The sequence below is a fragment of the Canis aureus genome, chromosome 13 (assembly GCF_053574225.1).
Source record: "Canis aureus isolate CA01 chromosome 13, VMU_Caureus_v.1.0, whole genome shotgun sequence".
NCBI classification, from domain to species: domain Eukaryota; kingdom Metazoa; phylum Chordata; class Mammalia; order Carnivora; family Canidae; genus Canis; species Canis aureus.
The window spans coordinates 43509746-43529409 of NC_135623.1; the positions used below are offsets into that span (position 1 = coordinate 43509746).

At 38.4% G+C, this 19664-nt stretch overlaps 1 long non-coding RNA gene across 18 annotated transcripts in view; it reads right to left on the reverse strand.

Moving 5' to 3' along the window:
• Positions 1-183: 183 nt before the first annotated feature.
• LOC144282372 (uncharacterized) overlaps positions 184-19664 on the reverse strand; it is an 86987-nt gene continuing 67506 nt past the window's right edge. For 4 of the 18 annotated variants that reach the window (XR_013350810.1, XR_013350811.1, XR_013350809.1 and 1 more), the window contains 6 exons: positions 17210-17285; positions 16884-16971; positions 16078-16183; positions 14552-14664; positions 2995-3118; positions 187-2543 (listed from right to left, as the gene is read on the reverse strand). This is a non-coding gene — a long non-coding RNA (uncharacterized LOC144282372). Of the gene's footprint in view, positions 2544-2994; positions 3119-14551; positions 14665-16077; positions 16184-16883; positions 16972-17209; positions 17286-19367; positions 19574-19664 lie in introns of all 18 variants that reach the window. The other 14 variants (XR_013350807.1, XR_013350812.1, XR_013350808.1 and 11 more) reach the window with 10 other exon arrangements.

Below are 19664 nucleotides of genomic sequence, written 5' to 3' on the forward strand. Positions count from 1 at the left end.
ATATCTCACCCCAGAAATTCTCATTTAATTGGTCTGGCATACAGTCTTGGAATGGGAAATTTTGTGTGTTTGTGTCTGTGTGTGTTGTTGTTGCTGATTTTTTAAATCTTTTTTTTAATTTAATGAGGAACAATTGGCAAATATAATCAAATATATTTAAAGCATACACCAAGATGACTTGATATACATATACATTGTGGAATGATTACCAAGATCAAGATCTACAACACTGGAGTAGGGAATTTTAACAGCCTGTCCAGGTGGTTCTACTAGGCAGCCATGTTTGGAAACAACTGTTTCCTATTCTTTGCTTGTTAATATGGGACTCTTACTTATTGAGTTACCCAGCCATGGGTCCAGTTGTTGAAAGCATCAAAGTTACATGGGATAAACTGTTCTCAGGCCTGTCTCAGAAGATGGAGGACGGCAATAGTAAGTGCAGTGTCTGTGGTATCATAATTTACACACATGCAGAGAATACACGAATTATGTCTTAGAGGAATTTTGGCTCTCTGCTTTCTTACCGGTTAGGTATCTGAGGCGGCTGCCAGGCAAAAACCAACCTGGTAAATTCAGTGGCAACAATACTTGCCCTAAGAATGAAAACAAAAGAAGAAGGGGGGAAAAAAAGCCACACACAGCTATCAGATTTTTCACTTAATGTGCCCTAGTTTTGGTGGGTTGTGTGTTTGTCCTCTTGTACTTGATCCAGGGAGTTCCATTTTCCCTTCTCAGCAGCACATTATCACTTCTGGATTTCCATCCTTTCCTGAGCTGTTTATAATTGTCACTTCCTTGTTGCAACGTGTAGCTTCTGGCCCTCAGTCTGCTAATTGTACGTTAAAGCTCTAATTCCATTTTGGCTGTTCTGCACCGGGTCTGGCCTTTCACCTCTCAAATCTGAGTTTTCAACACAGTACCCACTAGCTAGCATTTTAATCAGCCAATCTTTGTCACTCCCTTTCTCTCCCAATCCCTACACCCTCCCCTTATAATCCTATTTCATCTCTCTTTTTCTAACTTTCAACAACCCAAATACAGCCTCTCAGGCAAAAGTCACATTCAATAACTTTATGTTTCCATTCCCTATATTAGAGCACACTTTTTTTTTTTCTCACTTCAACAGCAACAGCTTTTATGCTGACATAGCAAGAGCTTTGTTCTCAGTATACAGAGAGCTAAAATAAGTGTGTCTGTGTGTGTATATATACATTGCAAGAGAGGGAAAGAGAAAGAGGGGGTCTATAAGCTAAAATACGGGCAAGGGTAAAGGTCTGTGCTGGGCTCGAAAACTGGTTGGACAATCTGTCTTAACTTTACTTGAGAACTTTTTGTATTGAATTGCCCTCTTGGGGACTCAATCTATTCAAATTGATCTTTTCTATGAGTAGGCACATCATTTTAGAAATGTTTCTGTGAAGATGTGCTGTTTTCATGCTTAGAGAAGCACACTGCGTGCTGAGTGAGACCGAAGGAAATGCCAAATTAATGCATTATTTCTGTGGCAATGTTCTTTTCCCAGGAAAGGACGGCTTTAATAAGGCAGGTGGCTGTGTGTGCCATGGCGAGCCTGCCACTGTAGGAAGCTTGGTAATCCTCTCCCCGGAAAACCCAGCGCTGGTGTTTGTTGTTTGAGGCTCCTGAATGTAATATTAGTTTACAGTCCCACTCCTGACCATATTATATAAACAGTGGGGGAAGAATGACAATGGAAATTATGGCAGAGACTGCTTTTACTCAAGCCTTTCAAAATGGACAGCGTTGTTTAGGGCTGTGGGTCTGTTTTTCAGCACCCTGCCTGAGACAGTGAATGGCTGCTGTTTCCAGCCAAATGCAGGCGATGTTGGGGCCACTTCAAACCATCAGCTTGACAATGTTATCAAGCGGCTGAGTCCCTGCTTCTGTCAGTAAGCCATCATTATTCCTCGTGTGCCAACTGCAGGAGAGGGCCACCTCGACAAATACACCATTATGTTGCATTTTAATGTGTGCCAATCAGCTTAATTCTGGCCCTGACATTCGTCTCAGGTACTGCTCTTTTCCACAACAGATGTCTGCGTGCTTCCTTTCGTTTCAGTTCCTGAAGGTTTCTGAGAGAGCAGGTAGGCACTGTGAGAGGTCACCTCCAAAGAAACAGGAAGGAGCTAAATCCATGGGATGGTTGAGCTTTTTCCAATTAAGTTCTGTGATATAATTCGAAGTCCCGTCAACATTGGTGGCTGAGCAGTCTGCACATTCACTGACATATCTGGGGATCATGTGCTGAGATACCCATCCAGCCATAAGGAACTTCTGCCATCAGAGTTCACCCCAGAGTCTCTTGACCTTTGGGGACTTGTAGGTTCTCTGAGGGCCTAAATTTGTGCCTCGGGGAGGGGTGTCAAATGTGGATGTGTTGTTTGCCCTCACTCAACATTTTACACTTGGATGTGGAGGCCTCCAGAAGTTATTTCCTTTGAGCTTCCATACCTTGATTCAAAAGGGCTGCTACCTGGGCACAGTGGTGGCTGGGTTGGCGCTTCTGGGTCACAGAACCTGTCTTCCTTGAGGAAGAGATAACAAAGTCAGTGAAAATTTCTATACAACCAACATTTCTATCCCCTCTGTTATTGGGGGAATGGGGAGAAATTTTATTAAAATATTTGAGTCTGATAATCACTGCATTTTATTTTTTTTTTTAAAGATTGTATTTATTTATTCATGAGAGACACACAGAGAGAGGCAGAGATAGGCAGAGGGAGAAGCAGGATCCCTGTGGGGAGCCCGATATGGGACTCAATCCCAGACCCGCCAGGACCTGGGAATCGTGCCCTGAGCCAAAGACAGATACTCAACCTCTGAGCCACCCAGGCGCCCCCTAATCATTGCATTTTAAAAGGTCTGAATGTACTTCAAAATAAGACTTAAAGAAGCATACGTACTTTGGTAAACATCTTGCTTATCTTCAGGTATTGTCACTTATATATCAGAAACTTATTTTAAAAAAAAAATCACCTTGAATTTCCTAAATGAGTTGAACCTCCTTGGAGGTATTCTAGGCAGTCTTAGTTAAAAGTCTCTTAGCTCTCGCTTTGTAAAGACATCTCTTTAGCCGAGGGTTCCCAAATACTGTGATAATCTACAAGGAAAAGAGAAATGTGATCAATAGAGTAAATTTTTCTTAAAGGTAGATTTATTAAAACTAAAGTTCTGTTCTTTATTTTGAGATTACAAAGTGACCACTTATAGTTGAATTGTCCTTTATGAAATGATGATGGCAACCCATGGTGATTTATTTTTTTAAATGTTCTAACTTGGCAAAATGAAGTTTACACTCTGGGACAGTATACTTAGTCCATCTACTTAGCCAACTAAATTAAAAAAAAATTTTTTTTTCTGGTTCTTGAAATCCAGAAGTCTAGGAACCACTGTTTTACCAAATGAATTGAAAATTTCTAAAAAAAAGATTCAAAGATTCTGTGGGTTCTTCCAACTGCCAAATGGTAACAAACTAAACCAACTCAAAGAGCCAATTTTGTAGTGATACAAAATGTGAATCTGTAAAAAAGTCACATTGTTTTTTTTTCTAATTAGCAATTTTCTACTCAGTAGCTTCTCTATCCCTGCTGTTGTCTTGCCCATCAAATATCCAGCTAGTAGATGTTTACTAATTAATGTACATGAAATACAGTTCTTTAACTTAGTCATTAAATGCTTGCCTTTGTGTTATATGTAGCTTTAGCCCCTTTAAAAACGTGTGAACTTAAAAACAAAAACAAAAACAAAAACGTGTGGACTTTGACAGAATCATCTAACACACTCTTAAAGTGACCAAGTCCCTAGCCTATTTTAGACATTACTTTCTGAACACTGTGGCCAAGGTTTTAAACAATGTGATTTCTTAATGATGGTGTCTATACTTTGAAGCTTCTACCCAGTATTACATAAGACATTAATGATTATTATTACTTTTTACCCCTTCACCCATTTCTCCATCCCCCACTTCTGACAACCACCAATCCTTTCTTTGTATCTATGATCTCTGTTGTTGTTGTCATTGTTTTTAATATTCCAAATATAAGAGAGAGATCATACAGTATTTCCCTGACTTATTTCACATAGCATAATGCCCTCAAGGTCCCTCCATGTTGTAGCAAGATTTCATTCTTTTTTAGGACTGAATATCCTCTGTTTATGTGTGTATCATAATTTCTTTATCCATTCATCCATCAATGGACACTTAGATTGTTTCCATACCTTGGCTGTTATAGATAAAGCTGCAATGAACATGGAGGTACATATATATTTTTGAGTAGTATTTTCATTTTCTTCACATAAACACCCAGAAGTAGAGTTGCTAGATTGTATAGTTCCATTATTAATTTTTTTGAGGGATCTCCATACTGTCCTACCAGTAGTGCATCAGTGTTCTTTTTTCTCCATATCCTTGCCAACATTTTTTATTTCTTGTCTTTTTGATGCTAGCCGTTCTAACAGATATGAAGTGATATCTCATTGTGGTTTTTATTTGCATTTCCCTGATAATTAATGATGTTGAAGACCTTTTTATGTACCTCTTGTCCATCAGTATGTCTTTTTTGGAAAAAATTCTGTTCTGATTTTCTGGCCATTTTTTAAATTAGATTGCTTGTGGGTTTTTGTTTTGTTTTTGTTTTTGTTTTTTTTTTTTCTCTTGAGTTTTCTATGTGTTTTAGATATTAATCTCTTACCAGATGTGTGATTTGTAAATATTTTTCCCGTTCAGTAGATTGTCTTTTTTTAAAAAATTTTATTTATTTATTCATGAGAGATACCAAGAGAAAGAGAGAGGTAGAGACACAGGCAGAGAGAGAAGCAGGCTCCATGCAGGGAGCCTGATGTAGGACTCAATCCCAGGACTCCAGGATCACACTCTGAGCCAAAGGCAGAGGCTCAACCACTGAGCCACCCAGGCGTCCCTGTAGATTGTCTTTTTATTTAGTTAATGTTTTCCTTTGCTCTGCAGAATCTTTTTAGTTTGATGCTATCCTACTTATTTATTTTTGCTTTCATTGCTTTTACTTTTGGTGTCAGATTTAAAAAATCATCACCAAGATGTATGTCAAGGAGCTTACCACCCATATGTTCTTCTAGAGGTTTTATGGTTCCAGGTCTTAAGTTCAAGTCTTAAATCCATTTGAATTAATTTTTGTGTATGGTGTAAGATAATGGTCTAGTTTCATTGTCTTACATGTGGCTGTACAATTTTTCCCATCACCATTGATTGAAGATACTGTTCTTTTCCTATTATATATTCTTCATTCCTTTGTCATAAATTAATTGACCAATATGTGTGGGTTTATTTCTGGAACCTTAATTCTGTCCCATTGATCTGTGTGTCTGTTTTGAAGCCAATACCATACTGTTTTAACTACTATTGCTTTGTAGTAGAGGTTGAAATCAGGGAAGGGGATGCCTCCAACTTTGTTCTTTCTTCTCAAGATTGCTTCAGCTATTTGGGATCTTGAATTTCTATATACATTTTAGTATTATTTATTCTATTTCTGTGAAGGATGCTATTGGAATTTTGATAGGATTTGCATTACGTCTGTAGATTGCATTGGGCAGTATGGCCATTTTAATGATATTAATTATTTCAATCTATGAGCATGGAATATCTTTCCATTTATTTGTCTTTTCTTCAGTTTCTTTCCTTAATGTCTTGAAGTTTTTAGTATATAAATCTTTTGATTCCTTGGTTAAATTTATTTTATTTTATTTATTTTTATTTATGTATTTATTTTAGAGGGGGGAAGAAGGGAAGAACAGGGAGAGAGAATCTAAAGCAGGCTCCACACCCAGTGCAGAGCCTGACACAGGGCTCAGTCTTACAGCTCTGAGATCATGACCTGAGCTAAAATCAAGAATCATACACTCAACTGACTAAGCTACCCAGGCACCCTCCTTGGTTAAATTTATGACTAGATATGGAAGACATTTTTAATCTGCCCAGCATAAGCTTCCATGATGTGTAGGATTCCATACTCAATATTTGAATCACAAAGCTGGTTTTTTTTACAGATATATCTTTAAAGTCTTTTGACAGATACATCTTAAAGAGTCACACAGATATAATTTAAAATTTGATCATGTTCATCCATTGCTGCATAACAAGTTATAACAAACTTAGTGACTAAAAGCAACACAAATTTGTCATTTCAGAGTTTCCGTGTGTCAGGGACCTGGTCACAGCTCAGGTGCGTCCTCTGCATCAGGGTCTTTCATGGGCAGCCATCAAGGTGTTGGTCAGAGCTGGGTCTCATTTGAAGACTCACATTGTTGGCAGAATTCTGTTTCTGAAGGGTTATTGGAAATAACCCTTCAGTTCCTAGCTTACTGTTATTTTCAATGTGAGTGTCACCCAAATGGCTACTTGCTTCATCAAAGCATGCAAGCTGAGAAGGGAAAAAAAAAAAAAAAAGTCAACTAACAGGACAGAAGTTACCATCTTCATAACAGAATCATGAAAGTGGCATCCCATTGCTGTGCTATAGTTTATTTTTTAAAAAGTCACAGGTCCCACCTGTACTCAAGGGAAAAGGATTACACAGGGACATGAATATCAAGAGTCATGGATGATTGGGGGCCATCCTAGTCTGTCTGCCACACATCCCTGGAATTTGGAGGGATGAAACCTATGAGCCATACTTCATTCTTTTTTTTTTCTTACCTTCTTAGTGAAAAGAGATATTTGAGTTCATTTGGGAGAAGTTAGTCTGAAAGGTCTGAATTGTAAAATCATATAATGGCATGTAATTTTGCTTCTTATGGTAAAGAATATATTAAAATTAATGCAAATAAAGTATTATCAAGAAAATTTCCTATCTGGCAGTCTTTAATACCTGCATGGTATTCATTTGTGATTATCATTTTGTTTCCATTCCAGTCAATAATTGAGGAAGTGTTTCCTGTGTTCTTTATTCATGATAAATGTGGTAGGGAATACAAATTAAGATTATGACAAGGTTTACTCTCTTAAGAGACTTGTATTTAGAAGCAAATGGTGGTAAGAGGGAACCAAGCACACACAATTATAATGGAGAACAAAATAAAATTATACAAGCTAGTGCTAAATACGTTTAATAACACCCTCAATTCTGGGTACAGGAAACATATCAGTGTTGGGTGAAGTTACTAAAAGCCTTCTGGGGGAAGTAGAACTTGAAAGTGAATGCAATGTGGATAGCAGGTAAAAGAAAGAAAGAAGAAAATAAAGAGAAAAAAGAAGGTAGCAAGAGCCTAGAACTCACAGAGCAGACTGAAGAAACTGCAGTGAAAGGAACAGGGACCAATGAAAACTAATGGATAGTTTTGCTTTGAAGGATGTTGAAGGCCGGAGTATAGATAGTGACTTGACAGGCAAAGGAATCATTCAAGATTCTTCAAGAGAGGATAAGGGCAGTATTTAGGGGAGTCTATTTGGTGGGTATGTACATGATGGATAATGTAAAGAGCCTGGAAGAGAGGTGTGGGGTAACAAAAATCTGAGCTAGATTGGGAGCAGTGGAAAGGATAAATTACAGCAATATTTATGGTAAGAAAATCCATAGTTTGCAGATGAACTAATAGCAGCAGAGTCTGTGTTCACCTCTGCCCTCAGCCATCCCCTTCTCTTCATTTGAAACAGACAGCATTTAGGCAGCTCTAGGCCTAATTAGGATTCCTGTTGATCAGTTGGTTGCACTAACCAGTTGGTATCTCTTGGCTCTGATTCCTTGGACATTTGTCTATTAAAGGCCAACAGCCTCTAAAGAACGATTGTCGGGATCCCTGGGTGGCGCAGCGGTTTGGCGCCTGCCTTTGGCCCATGGCGGGATCCTGGAGACCTGGGATCGAATCCCACGTCGGGCTCCCGGTGCATGGAGCCTGCTTCTCCCTCTGCCTGTGTCTCTGCCTCTCTCTCTCTCTCTCTGTGTGACTATCATAAATAAATTTAAAAAAAAAAATAAAGAACGATTGTCATTTTAGGCATGATAACAGGGGTCAGTAGGGACCTTTATATGCTCATCAAATCAGACTGTATATGTGATGACATGCAAGCTGTAACAGTGCTTTTTAAGGTGTTCTGCAAACCCATAGTTTCCATAGCTTAATAGGTTTTCTGAAAACAAAAAATAGCCAAAACCATATATATGTTCTGGAAAGGCCCATGGTCAAGTAAGTTCGGGAAACCCTGAGTTAAAGTTCAAAAAGTTCAAAAGGTCCAATGTTAACAAACCACCAATAGGAATGTGGGAAGAGCTATAATCAAAAGTGTTTCCCAAACTTCTTTGCCAACAGAATCGTGCGTGTATGTCCTTGTGTGTAGCGTTCATGCACATCATCTATAGGACTAGTGTTCTGCTGAATACACTTGAATAGATGTCAAGCAACAAGTTTTAGTGAAGTCAGCAGCTTTTTAGAAATTATTTTTTTGGCTTATAGGTCATTAGGTTTCTTTTATTACTTCCTTTGGTATTTTATATAGCTTCATTTTAAAGCTATTTCTTTCCCAACAGTACCTATGTCAGAAATTGGAAAACAAAGGAAAAGAAAAGAACAGGAAAGAAAGAAAAGAAAGATAAGGAGGGAGAAAGGGGGGAGGGAGGGAGGAGGCAAAAGTAACTCTTTGCTTGGTGTTTCTTACAAGTGTTTTGAGAAAAAGGCCTGAGAAGAGAAATGATTCAAACTGAGGTTGCTACCTAACCGAGATGTCAAGTTGCTCAGTTTTCAAAAGTCCTTTGTGGGATGTGTGGGTGGCTCAGCCAGTTAAGTGTCTGCCTTTGGCTCAGGTCATGATCTCAGGGTCCTGGGATCAAGCCCTGAATTGGGCTCTCTGCTCAGCAGAGAGCCTGTTTCTCTGTCTCCCTCTGCCTGCATCTCTGCCTGCTTATGCTCTCTTTCTCTCTGTCAAATAAATAAATAAATAAATAAATAAATAAATAAATAAATAAATAAATAAAATCCTTTGCTTTTTTTTCTCTACCCTTATTCAACACGCACACCTGAGTTTAAATCCTTCCCGCATCATTCTCTTGCTGTGGGGCTTTGGATAAGCCCCTCCACTCCCTCCATTTCTTTCTCTTGTTTTCTCCTCTCCATTAATTTATATTTTGTGAAATTTGTTTCTTAGGAGCTTCCATAGGAAGAGCAAGTAACCCTTTTTAACTCATAATTTGAGTTAAAAGTTTAGGGGTTTTTTGGTTTTATTTATTTTTGTTGTTATTTAAAAAAAAATACCTCCTTTGAGCTATTTTCCTAAATTTGGATTCCAGATTATGGGCTCTAGGGTGCTAAGGAAAGCAATTATAAGAGATGGTGGTTTGTAAATAGATAGGTGTTGGCCAGAGGTATGTTCAACTGACTTACTTTAGTAAACATATTCTCACCTGCTTTTATCATTCAAAATGTGCTGTTTTCTTTGCAAGGTCAGTGTCAAAGTAGAAAATGTTTTATATGTCCATGTCCTGTCATGTTTACTTCCATTTGCAAGGTTTCTAACATGATTTAGGTCACTTAGTTTTTTGTATATGTCTAGTTTCAGAGGGTGGCATGAGGAGAAAGGGAAAGAAACAGTTACTGATAGGATACTAAAATGTTTATGATTTGATTTCTATGTACTAAATGAAAACTTGATGCTCTATAACAAGACCTACAAAATCCTCCATTCAAAGCCCACATAATACGGGTTGCCATTGTCAATGAAATCAATTTTATTTTCATTATCTTGGTCTTGCATAAATTGTTGAAAAACAGAGCTAATAAGTGATATTCCTGTTAGCTTGGGATATCATCATTTGAAGATTATTTCAACTATGTTATAGTTAAAACCATGACAGTGGAGGAAGCGGCCCACAGAGACTGTGTACTTGCATGTTGAATATAAGTTCTAGGAATGTAAATTCTCTATAAGACTTCTAGTTCAAGACTTTTTTTTTTTTTTTACCTAGCCAGATTTTATAATATCAAGAGAAATCAGTCCTGACACATAGAAAGCTGAATCCAGTAAATAATAGCTCTTATTATTATTATTTATTGAGCACCTTCTATGTGTGGGAATGCAGCAGAGAACAGCAGTGCTAGGTGCGACAACACTGGTTTAGGTCTAAGAATAGCACAGAATTGCTGTTCTCTCAAGGCACACATACTAGGTTCTCACTCATTTTTCCTACACTGACTTTCAAGCCCTCTAGCTGTCCCTGAGACCTACAGTTGATTGTACAGTGCTATGTCTTTTCATAATAGAAGTTTTAAAATTATTAGCCACCTGAAAGACTAAGGTGCTTTATCCATTTCTTGTTTATTCATTCTATTTCCCATTCCTCATGACTGTTATTGAGCTTAAATAGCAGTTAGTTTTCTGTTAATATTCTCCAGTTTAAGGTTTCCTTGTGTTTCCCATCCCTGGCCTTTTAGTATTAGTTGAAATGCACCTGTACTTTTAAGTTTCTAATTTATTGAGTTCAAATTCTATCATCTTATGAGGCTACCTCTATGAAACTTTCCCTGACCTCCAACCCACCCTAGATTGAGCAACTACTCTTTCCACCATTCTCTGCCTCTATTATACTGCTTTGCATGACTGGCATTTAATTATTTAGATGTCGAATTCACAGAGCACAGGAGCTATATATTCATCTCTGTGTTGCTATCACATAGCATAGAGTCTGAATCATAAATATTACTTGAATTGGACTGAATAGACACCCAAACAAAACAAAACAACAACGAAACGCTGCCAGGAATCACAGATAGGAATGTATTTGTCTATTCTTTACCTTGTCTCCAAGCCACACCATATACAAAGCTGGGAAGGGAACCAGGTAAGAGAAAACTCATTTGGAAAATTCCAGTGAATGTAGCCACAACTGTTAGAAGAAAGAAGACTCTTTTTTGCTTCTTTTGATAAATATTAACCAGGAAAACTTAACAGGCAACAGTTTCCAAGAGTTTGCACCAAAGTAGGAAATTTTCAGTGTATTTAATGGTTTGTAAATATTTATTTTTTAAGCATATGAAGACACAAGTTGTGAAATCTGAATGTGTATGCTGGAGAAATGCAGAATTTGCCCTTCTGACAAACTGCTATGAATTTTAACAATATTTGAAATATTTTATTGCTAATTAGCCAATTTGATCTTTGGCTGCTGCCTTAGGGGAATTTACAATGACCTATTAACAATTTAACACTAGGCCAATTAGGTAAAATTTTCAGCTTCCTGAAAATGCGTAAGTATGTAATAGAAGGAAATGATGACATCATATTTAGGTAACTTTGGTTTAACGGTATCCTCCTCATTTCCCCTAGGAGATCTGGATAAACTTCCCAAGAATCACACTTCTGTGGCCAGGGAGCATTCGTAGCCCTCCACATGTGGCTGGGAGTGGTTGTGTGGGGTCGGGGAGTGGGATAGTGGTGGGGTTGAAGGGAGTGGGCTTACTTCTTCCTGCATATTCTTCCTCCTTCCCTCTGTCTTCTTCCTACTCCCTTCCTCTCCTTCTCCCTCTCCCTTTCTTCTCTACCACCTCTTTTTCTCTCTCCCTTCTCTCTGTCTCTCCCCTACCCCACCTTCCTTTTCCTTCTGCTGAACTACCATGCTGCCTTATCAATTTATATGAAGCCCAGCTCCTTCCTTGGTTTCTTAAAAAATTCACTTGAACCTGAGTTTAGTGACTTTGTTAATGAGTAGGAAATGCAGTAGGGGATGAAATAAAGTTTGGTCATAGAGGATGTGAAAGTTAGCCTTCCTGTTGCATTCCCCATAACTCCTCTTCTTCTATTATATCCTCCAGTATAATGGTTTTTCCATTTCCCACATACAGGAAAGTTCTATCTACATTCAGAGCTCAATATCTACTCTAAGTTGGCATATCAAAATATCTCCCCAATGAAGATAAGGCTTTTCTTGAAATGAGCTCTAGATCCAGCCACTACATTTTTTTCCTGTATTGTTACTACTAAATATTTAAAAAACTAGTTAGTGTGAGTTTTGTTTAAAGATATATTAAATTATATATATTTTTTATTTTGTTGCAATAGTACTTGGTTTGAGATGGGCAGAGGTAGAGAGTGACCTGCACTATGAAAGTTCTGCAATTAGCAATGTTTTTAGCTCTATCCTATTCATTTTAGTATCTATTTAGTTATTTAATATGCTTGAACACAACTGGTTGTGAGGACCAATGAATAGTGTATTGGCCAAGGTTCAGCCAGATAAGTAGAGTGCATGTATGTGTGCATGTGTATGTATATTATAAATAAAGGGTTTATTACAAGGAATTGGCTTACATAAATGTGGAGGCTGGCTAAGCACATCCATACTCTATAGAATAGGAAGGACATGGGCAGGCTGAAACTCTTGGCAAGGGCTGAAGGGACTGTTCACAGACAGAATTTCTTCTCTTTTTGGGAGAAGCTTCAGCCCTGATTTTAAAAAAAAAAAAATTGAATAGTTTTACCCATATTATTCAGGATTAAATCTTCAATATTTTTAGATTTTATGTGACATCAGTTGGTCAGGAGTTTTAATTATATCTACAAAGTACCTTCACAGAAACACCTAAATTACTGTTTGATGGAGTAACTGAGGACTGCAACCTATACTAGTTGCTATATTAAAAAAAAAGTCATTACAGATGAATAAACCAGATAAAATGTTTCCCAAGGGATGGTGGTTAGAATGCATTTTAACAAAATTTTTAATAGTTAAATTATGACAAAAAAAGGAAACATACATACCTTAGAAATCTCTGATTTATATTAAACTCTTCACCAAAGGGTTTTTTCTTTTTCCTTTTTAAATAATTTATTTATTCATTTATTTATTTGAGAGAGATAGAGAGCTTGCTGGCAAACAGTGGGGAGGAGCAGGGGGAGAGACAGAGAGGGAGAATCTCAAGCAGACACCCCACTGAGCATGGAGCCTGACACGAGGCTAGATCTCACAACCCTGAAATCATGACTTGAAATGAAACCAAGAGTGAGACAGTCAACCGACTGAGCCACCCAGGTGCCCCCTGAAGTGTTTTTCTAAGGAAGCATTTAAAAATACTGATGGCAAATACATAAATTAAAGAGCAATTGTGCTTTGTACTGGCAAAACAATGCTTATTGTTTTCATTGCATTCCAGAGTTCCACCTAAATTTGTTATGATGGCCTGAGAAAGAAAAAAAAATGGTATTAATTTCTTTTTTAAATGGACCACTAAGATTATTCATAATATACAACTCATTAAGCCAATAAATTCATTCATTCAACACATATATAATGCGAACACAGTGTATGGCAGACACTAATTCTGTGGATAAAACGGTGAATAAAACAAATGCTGACCCTGCCTTCAAGAATTCTGTAGTGGTCAGGGAATAAAGATATATATTAATCAAATATTGACACAAATAATTCTCACAAACTGTGATAGTTTCTATGAGTCTACAGCTCCTGACCTTCTCTGGGATGCCAGAAAGTTTATCTGATGACAGATGTGTAAGCTGGGATCTAAAGAATGAGCAGAAATTATTTGGGTAAAGAAAAGGAAGAAGAGGGGATGGTTCAGTGGTTGAGTGTCTGTCTTTGGCTCAGGGTGTGATCCTGGAGTCCTGAGATCAAGTCCCACATCGGACTCCCTGCAAGGAGCCTGCTTCTTCCTCTGCCTGTGTCTCTGCCTCTCTCTCTGTTCTCTCATGAATAAATAAATAAAATCTAAAAAGAAAAAAGAAAAGGAGGAAGAGATTTCTAGGCAATGGTAAAAACCTGCTTGAGGAGCTTGACCAAAACCAGGGAGGCTGGAACATAGAAAGTGAGAGGGTACATGGCAAAGACAATGCTGTAGCAGCTGGCAAGAGCTAGTACCTTGAAAACTACATTAAGAACTCTATTTTATCTTTATCTTAAGAGCAATGGAAGCATTAAAGGAATTCAAAATTTTACACAAGGGAGTAACCTAATCAATAGATCATTTGTAGCAGGACTTTGCAAGATAGAGGTTCTACTTAAGCCCCTCAGGCAAAGATAGCAGAAGTTCAGCATCTGTATCAGTAAATCTTTGTGCCTTACCCAGGGCAGGCATCATGGCAATTATTGTCCCTGACGAAACCCAGACTTTATAGTCTCAGAACATTCAGACAGCCAATACTAATCAGTGTTATTTGGCACTTAAAACAGACCCTATTTTACCAAATTCTTTTGCTTTACTTAGTAAAAATACAAAATTGTTTGGGATAAGTTTGCTGGACAAAATGCAGGACACTAAGTTACATTTGATTTTCAAATACACAATCTTTTAGTGTTAGCATGTCCCATGCAATATTTGAGACATATTTATACTAAAAAATTATTTCTCATCTAGGTGAAATTAATATTTTACTGGTTACTTACACAAATCTGGCAATCCTCATTTGGGGGGATTAATTGAAATAGCCTAAATTGAAAAAGCCCACAGCATAGTACCTGCTCATAATAAAGGTTTAATAAATGTTTATTTATCCAAGTTGTTAGTTAGTTCTAAAGGTATAACTTTAGAATAGTGCAGAAAGTATTGGTTTCTGACTTACCTTAATTTTTTTCATGTATTAGTTATAACAAATAATCAAAAAGTTCTGAAGCTATTGTTCAGCTGCTTTCCCATTATTCTTTGGTTTGACTAGTGGCTCTCCATCATTCTTTACTGTACACAAGGGAGTGCAAAAAACCCATAGTTCATTTGCTCCACCCATGTCCACTTTATAATTAAAAAAAGAAGATAACATTACTGCATAGGAAGAGTGCTATAGGGTTAACCCACGACACACCAACTTGAGAAAGATAAAAACAAATAGAAATTTTATTTTTTATTTTTATTTTTTAAAGATTTTATTTATTTATTCATGAGAGACACAGACAGAGGGAGAAGCAGGCTCTCTGTGGGGAGCCCGATGCAGGACTCAATCCCAGGACCCTGAGATCAAGACCTGAGCCAAAGGCAGATGCTCAACCACTGAGCCACCCAGGTGTCCCCAACAAATAGAAATTTTAAATTCAAAAAAGATCATGACAGTTATTTAAATCATCAACTCAAGAAAATTCTTGATGCCATGAAAACAAGTTACCCTTCCTGAATTTTGTGGAATTTCCAGTAATCTGCAAGTGATCATACACCATAAGAGGTTTTTGTCCCTGTCAAACACTGTGTGGCAGCCAGCTATCTTTGAAGAATATTTAATTATATTCTTCAGTCAATTCTAGAAGCTGCCTACTTTTAGTTTATGATGCCAAATTATAGTGACTGCTAACTGACTTAGGAATTTACTAGAAAATTAACCTTGGTGGTTTATGTAAATGAAAGCCTACAGAATTATGGGTGATTTACCCAGAAGGACTGAAGCGGGGACCTGGAATCATAGCTCAGGCTGAGTGTTATTCAGTGCTCCCTTGTGGCCCATACTTTGAGAAGTACTGACCTGGGCAGAAGTACCAGCATTCAAACTCTAAAGTATATGGTAGACATTACAATGTCTAAATCTATACCTTCAGTTAAACTTTATGAAATAGAAACAATACTTTCAGGCTTCTAATTTTATGAGCAGGAATTGGGGAAAATGTGAGTTAATAAAATATACCAAGCACTTGGACCTCTTGGGTCCAAAATGTATTATGAAGGCACATTATATATTATATCTCTAATTAATTCCAGGTCTCTGAGCTGGCTGGAATCAGCACCAGCTCTCTTCTGAAACAGTTTATAGTATCAGCTGAACTACCATCTTTCTTCATTGGATTTGTCCTGGCTTGACTATACTCGTATTATATTCAAGACTGATGCACTTTGTGTTCCTTTGCGGGCTCGCCCAGATTCTTTTCAATATAAGGGTCCTGTAATTAAGGCTAGGAGGCGTGTTTTTGACTGAGTGCCCTGCAGATTGCTCATTAACATGCCATCTGAACAATTTAATAACCTTTTTAATTAATCCAAAATTGGCATGTCCCCCTTCAGGCTACAGTGCAGCTTTTGCAAGAGTTGGTCTCTTGGTAGTTCTCAATTTAGCTTATTATTTGAAAGCTAAATCTGCCCAGGCTAATGAGCGTGACCAATTCCTCTTACCAAGACCACATAGGAGTCTCCATCTGCACTTCACTAAAGGATGAGAGGACCAGATGTCTTGGGGTGATATTCTGGTTCTTGGCTTTTTAAAGACGTTCCCATCAGTCTAGAGATGAAAGAAAATAATTTATAGAGTAGTTGAAAATCACTTTTTACTTTCACTTTATTATTATTATTATTATTATTATTATTATCATCATCATCATCTCACTTTCGGGTTTGACATTTTAGACTCTTTAGTTTCAATTAGTCCTTCATAATCGGTGCTAGATATAATTTAAAATAATTTAACGGTTTTTCTAATTTGATATCCTGAAGCTTTAGTATTCCTGAAGAAACAAAATTGCTGTCCTGATGTATTTGAAATATATTTGTGGCAAGGTTGAACTTGTACTTTTTTTTTTTTTTTTTTACCTTGAAAAGGTAGGACTCAGGGACAATCACTCTTTGAAGCCTGAAAAAGATAGATGTGTGTGTGTGTGTGTGTGTGTGTGTGTGTAAATGTGCTTGCATGTACATTTGGGCTTGTATTTTACCTGGCCACAGTCACCAATATTTGAGCTTCTTTCCCTCAGCTGAGCAGAAGATTACTCCCTTAAAATGTGCCCCCATTGTTTCTGCAGGCCCATAAAGGAATGCCTCACATAGACTTACACTCTTGCCCGTCAGTAGCATTCATCATGGTCTATCCATTTTCCTCTCTGTTTTCAAACTTACTTGCCTCTGCCTGGAATAAATGCTTCCAGTTGCTGTTGCTGAGAATCCCAACCATTTATTCTTAAAACAAACATGAATTGAGTACGTACATGTGCCAAGTGCTATTTTAGAAGTTCATAAAAATCCAATATCTTTGTCCGTACTGATACCTCCATACACTTAAATAAATGTTTATCTCTGTAAAGTTACAACAATAGAACTAGTTATTATCTCCCTACAGGGAGAGGTAAGATGCCCTGTCCCCACTAGCTAACACCTGCTGGCCACTTTAAAGCAGCTTGTTTCATGCTCCCACATTCTTAAAACTCTCTTCAAAATAGCCCCGATAGCTTACAAAACAAAGGAAGTTTTAAAATAAAGATTTTCCTGGTTATACTCCCTCCATCAAAGACTAAGATTTTAGGACAAGATTTACCTCACTTGAAGCTGTGAGCATCCTTCTGGGTGATCATCTGTGTGAGAAGAAACTTGTCCTTGTCCAGGAGTATTGCCTAGGAATAGAATTCTGCTCAACCTTATGATATGACAGTGGAAGGTCTACCCTGTCCTACAGCGATCAGCTTGTGTATATATAGAGAGATACCGATACACACACACACAATTAGCTTGCATATATGTATATGCACATATATATACAACACACACATATATATGTATATATGCACATATATAAAATATATAAATGTAAAATATTTTGCATCTGGAAATGTCAAGTCCTATCAGAATTTAGCACTGGCTCAGGCCCTACCATCTCCCACTTGCCAGAATTAAAAATCTAGAAAGCTTCCCCAGTTATCCACATTAACATTCCCCACTAGAATAGTGCCTTTGTTGCAATTGATGTACAGATGGGGGAGAGTGTGCAAGGCAGGGAAGGGTTGTGTGGGAAATCTCTCTAACCTTCCTCTCAATCTTGCTCCCAGTATCTCCCACAGATCTTGAAAAGCAGGCCAGGTGACACCCCAATACCAGGGTCCATCCTTAGGTTGTTAGTGTCAGCCACCATAATGCCCTGGGTTCTTGCTCCCAAGTACAAATACAGATTTGCTTAGCAGAAGGAGGTGGGTAAGGACAAAGCCTGACGGGTGGTAGGAACTGGACAGTGGGGCTCACTGCTATTTGTAAACAGGAGGAAGCCTGATTCCACCTGAACCTCTGGGGAGCCATCCTTTTTATATGTAACATGACACTGGTGGGCTCGAGAACCCTGAAGAACAAACTATCATTTTAAAAAAACATCCAATGTACCCACAGGACTGACATCTGTCCGCATTTCCCACACAGCTCCAAGTGAAGAGCCACGGTTCTTTCAGCCGCACTCCCAATACTCTTGCCTCTTCCTGCCTGCCTGCCTAATTAGCATGGACAAAGGCTGCAGTTCCACCAGAGGGGGCCTCCTGGTGCCGCAGTGGAGTGCTTCTCCCTTCTAGTGAATTCCTCCCTTCTGTCTGTGAATGGATAGTGAGCAAAATAACTGACAGTAGAAAGTGCTAGAGGCTATGTTAGATAAAAAAGACAAATAGCAGAGGCCCTTTTGGCATATATTTTTAATTGGAAGAAAATGTAGGCCTTTGGTGACAGTATTTGCTACATTTCCCTAAATCCAGCACTTAAAAAAAAAACAACACACAAAAAAAACCAAGAAATAGGGTCACCAGGTATATGGAAAGTGAATGGGTGTTGAATCACAGGTGTTCTTGGGTGGGGTATTTAACCTCTGGTGTACAGCAGCTGTGTTTATAACATGAGAAGGCTGGGCTCTTGTAGAAGGAACTGTGAGAAAGCACACAGTTCATGAGATACATGGTTCTCTTCCTTATTTCCCCTTTATTATTTATTAAAAGATTTTATTTTTTCATGATATACATTCAGAGAGAGGCAGAGACACAAGCAGAGGGAGAAGCAGACTCCTTGAGAGTAGTCTGATGCTGAACTCGATCCCAGGACACCAGGGTCACGACCTGAGCCAAAGGCAGATGCTCAACCACTGAGCCACCTAGGTGCTCCCCTTCTTTCCCTTTTAAAGGCTAGGGAAAGGGGCATAAAACCCACAACTGAGGGCTTGCCATTGGTCTCTGTAGGGGAGGAATAGGTTTTCTTTGACCTCTTAAGGTTCCTGGCTGGGTCTGAAAATTAAACTGACAAAGATTAGCAGAAGGAAAGCATACAGATTTGTTTTGTATGACACGGGAGACTTCATAAGGAAATGAAGAACAAGGAAACAGTTAAACCTGGGTATTTTTGTGCTAGATTTGATGATAGGTGGGCAATCGTGGAGGACTGTGATAGGTTAAGGACTACTGAGTAAGTCTAGTAAACTAGTAACCTGTAGGGAACTTAGCAAGGACCTGTTTGCTCAGATTCTTCCATTCTCCCAGGTATAGGGAGGGCACCTCTCAGTGAGGGTTTTGTGACCTGTTTCAGGGAAAAGGGGTGAGGCAGGGGAGGAGGTCAGAACCACCCTCAGTTTATAATACTCAGCATGCCAAGGTGCCATATTTGGGGGTAGCATGTCCTGAACCCCACCATCTCCAGTGACTCACACACAAGAATTTGTGCACAGATACACTTACCAAATTGTGCATCCTGAGAGGAAATGCCTTTTCTCCTTTAGTCCCCTACTCTCGGTTCTCAGAATCTTCTTTATTACAGTCTACTTTTGGGTATGTGTGAGGGGATGAGAGGGATCCATTTGGCTAAATGTCAAGTTGACTTCCGAGCCTCTGTTTCTGTGGGCAGAAGCCCTGCTAGGGCAGGCTCCATGCTGCTGAATGTTTTTCTGTCATTTTCAAAAAGGAGAACAGCAAAGATGCAAATTGCTGAGCCTGCTCTGGGAGATGGGCATACAAAGAGGCAATTCAGGAGGACAA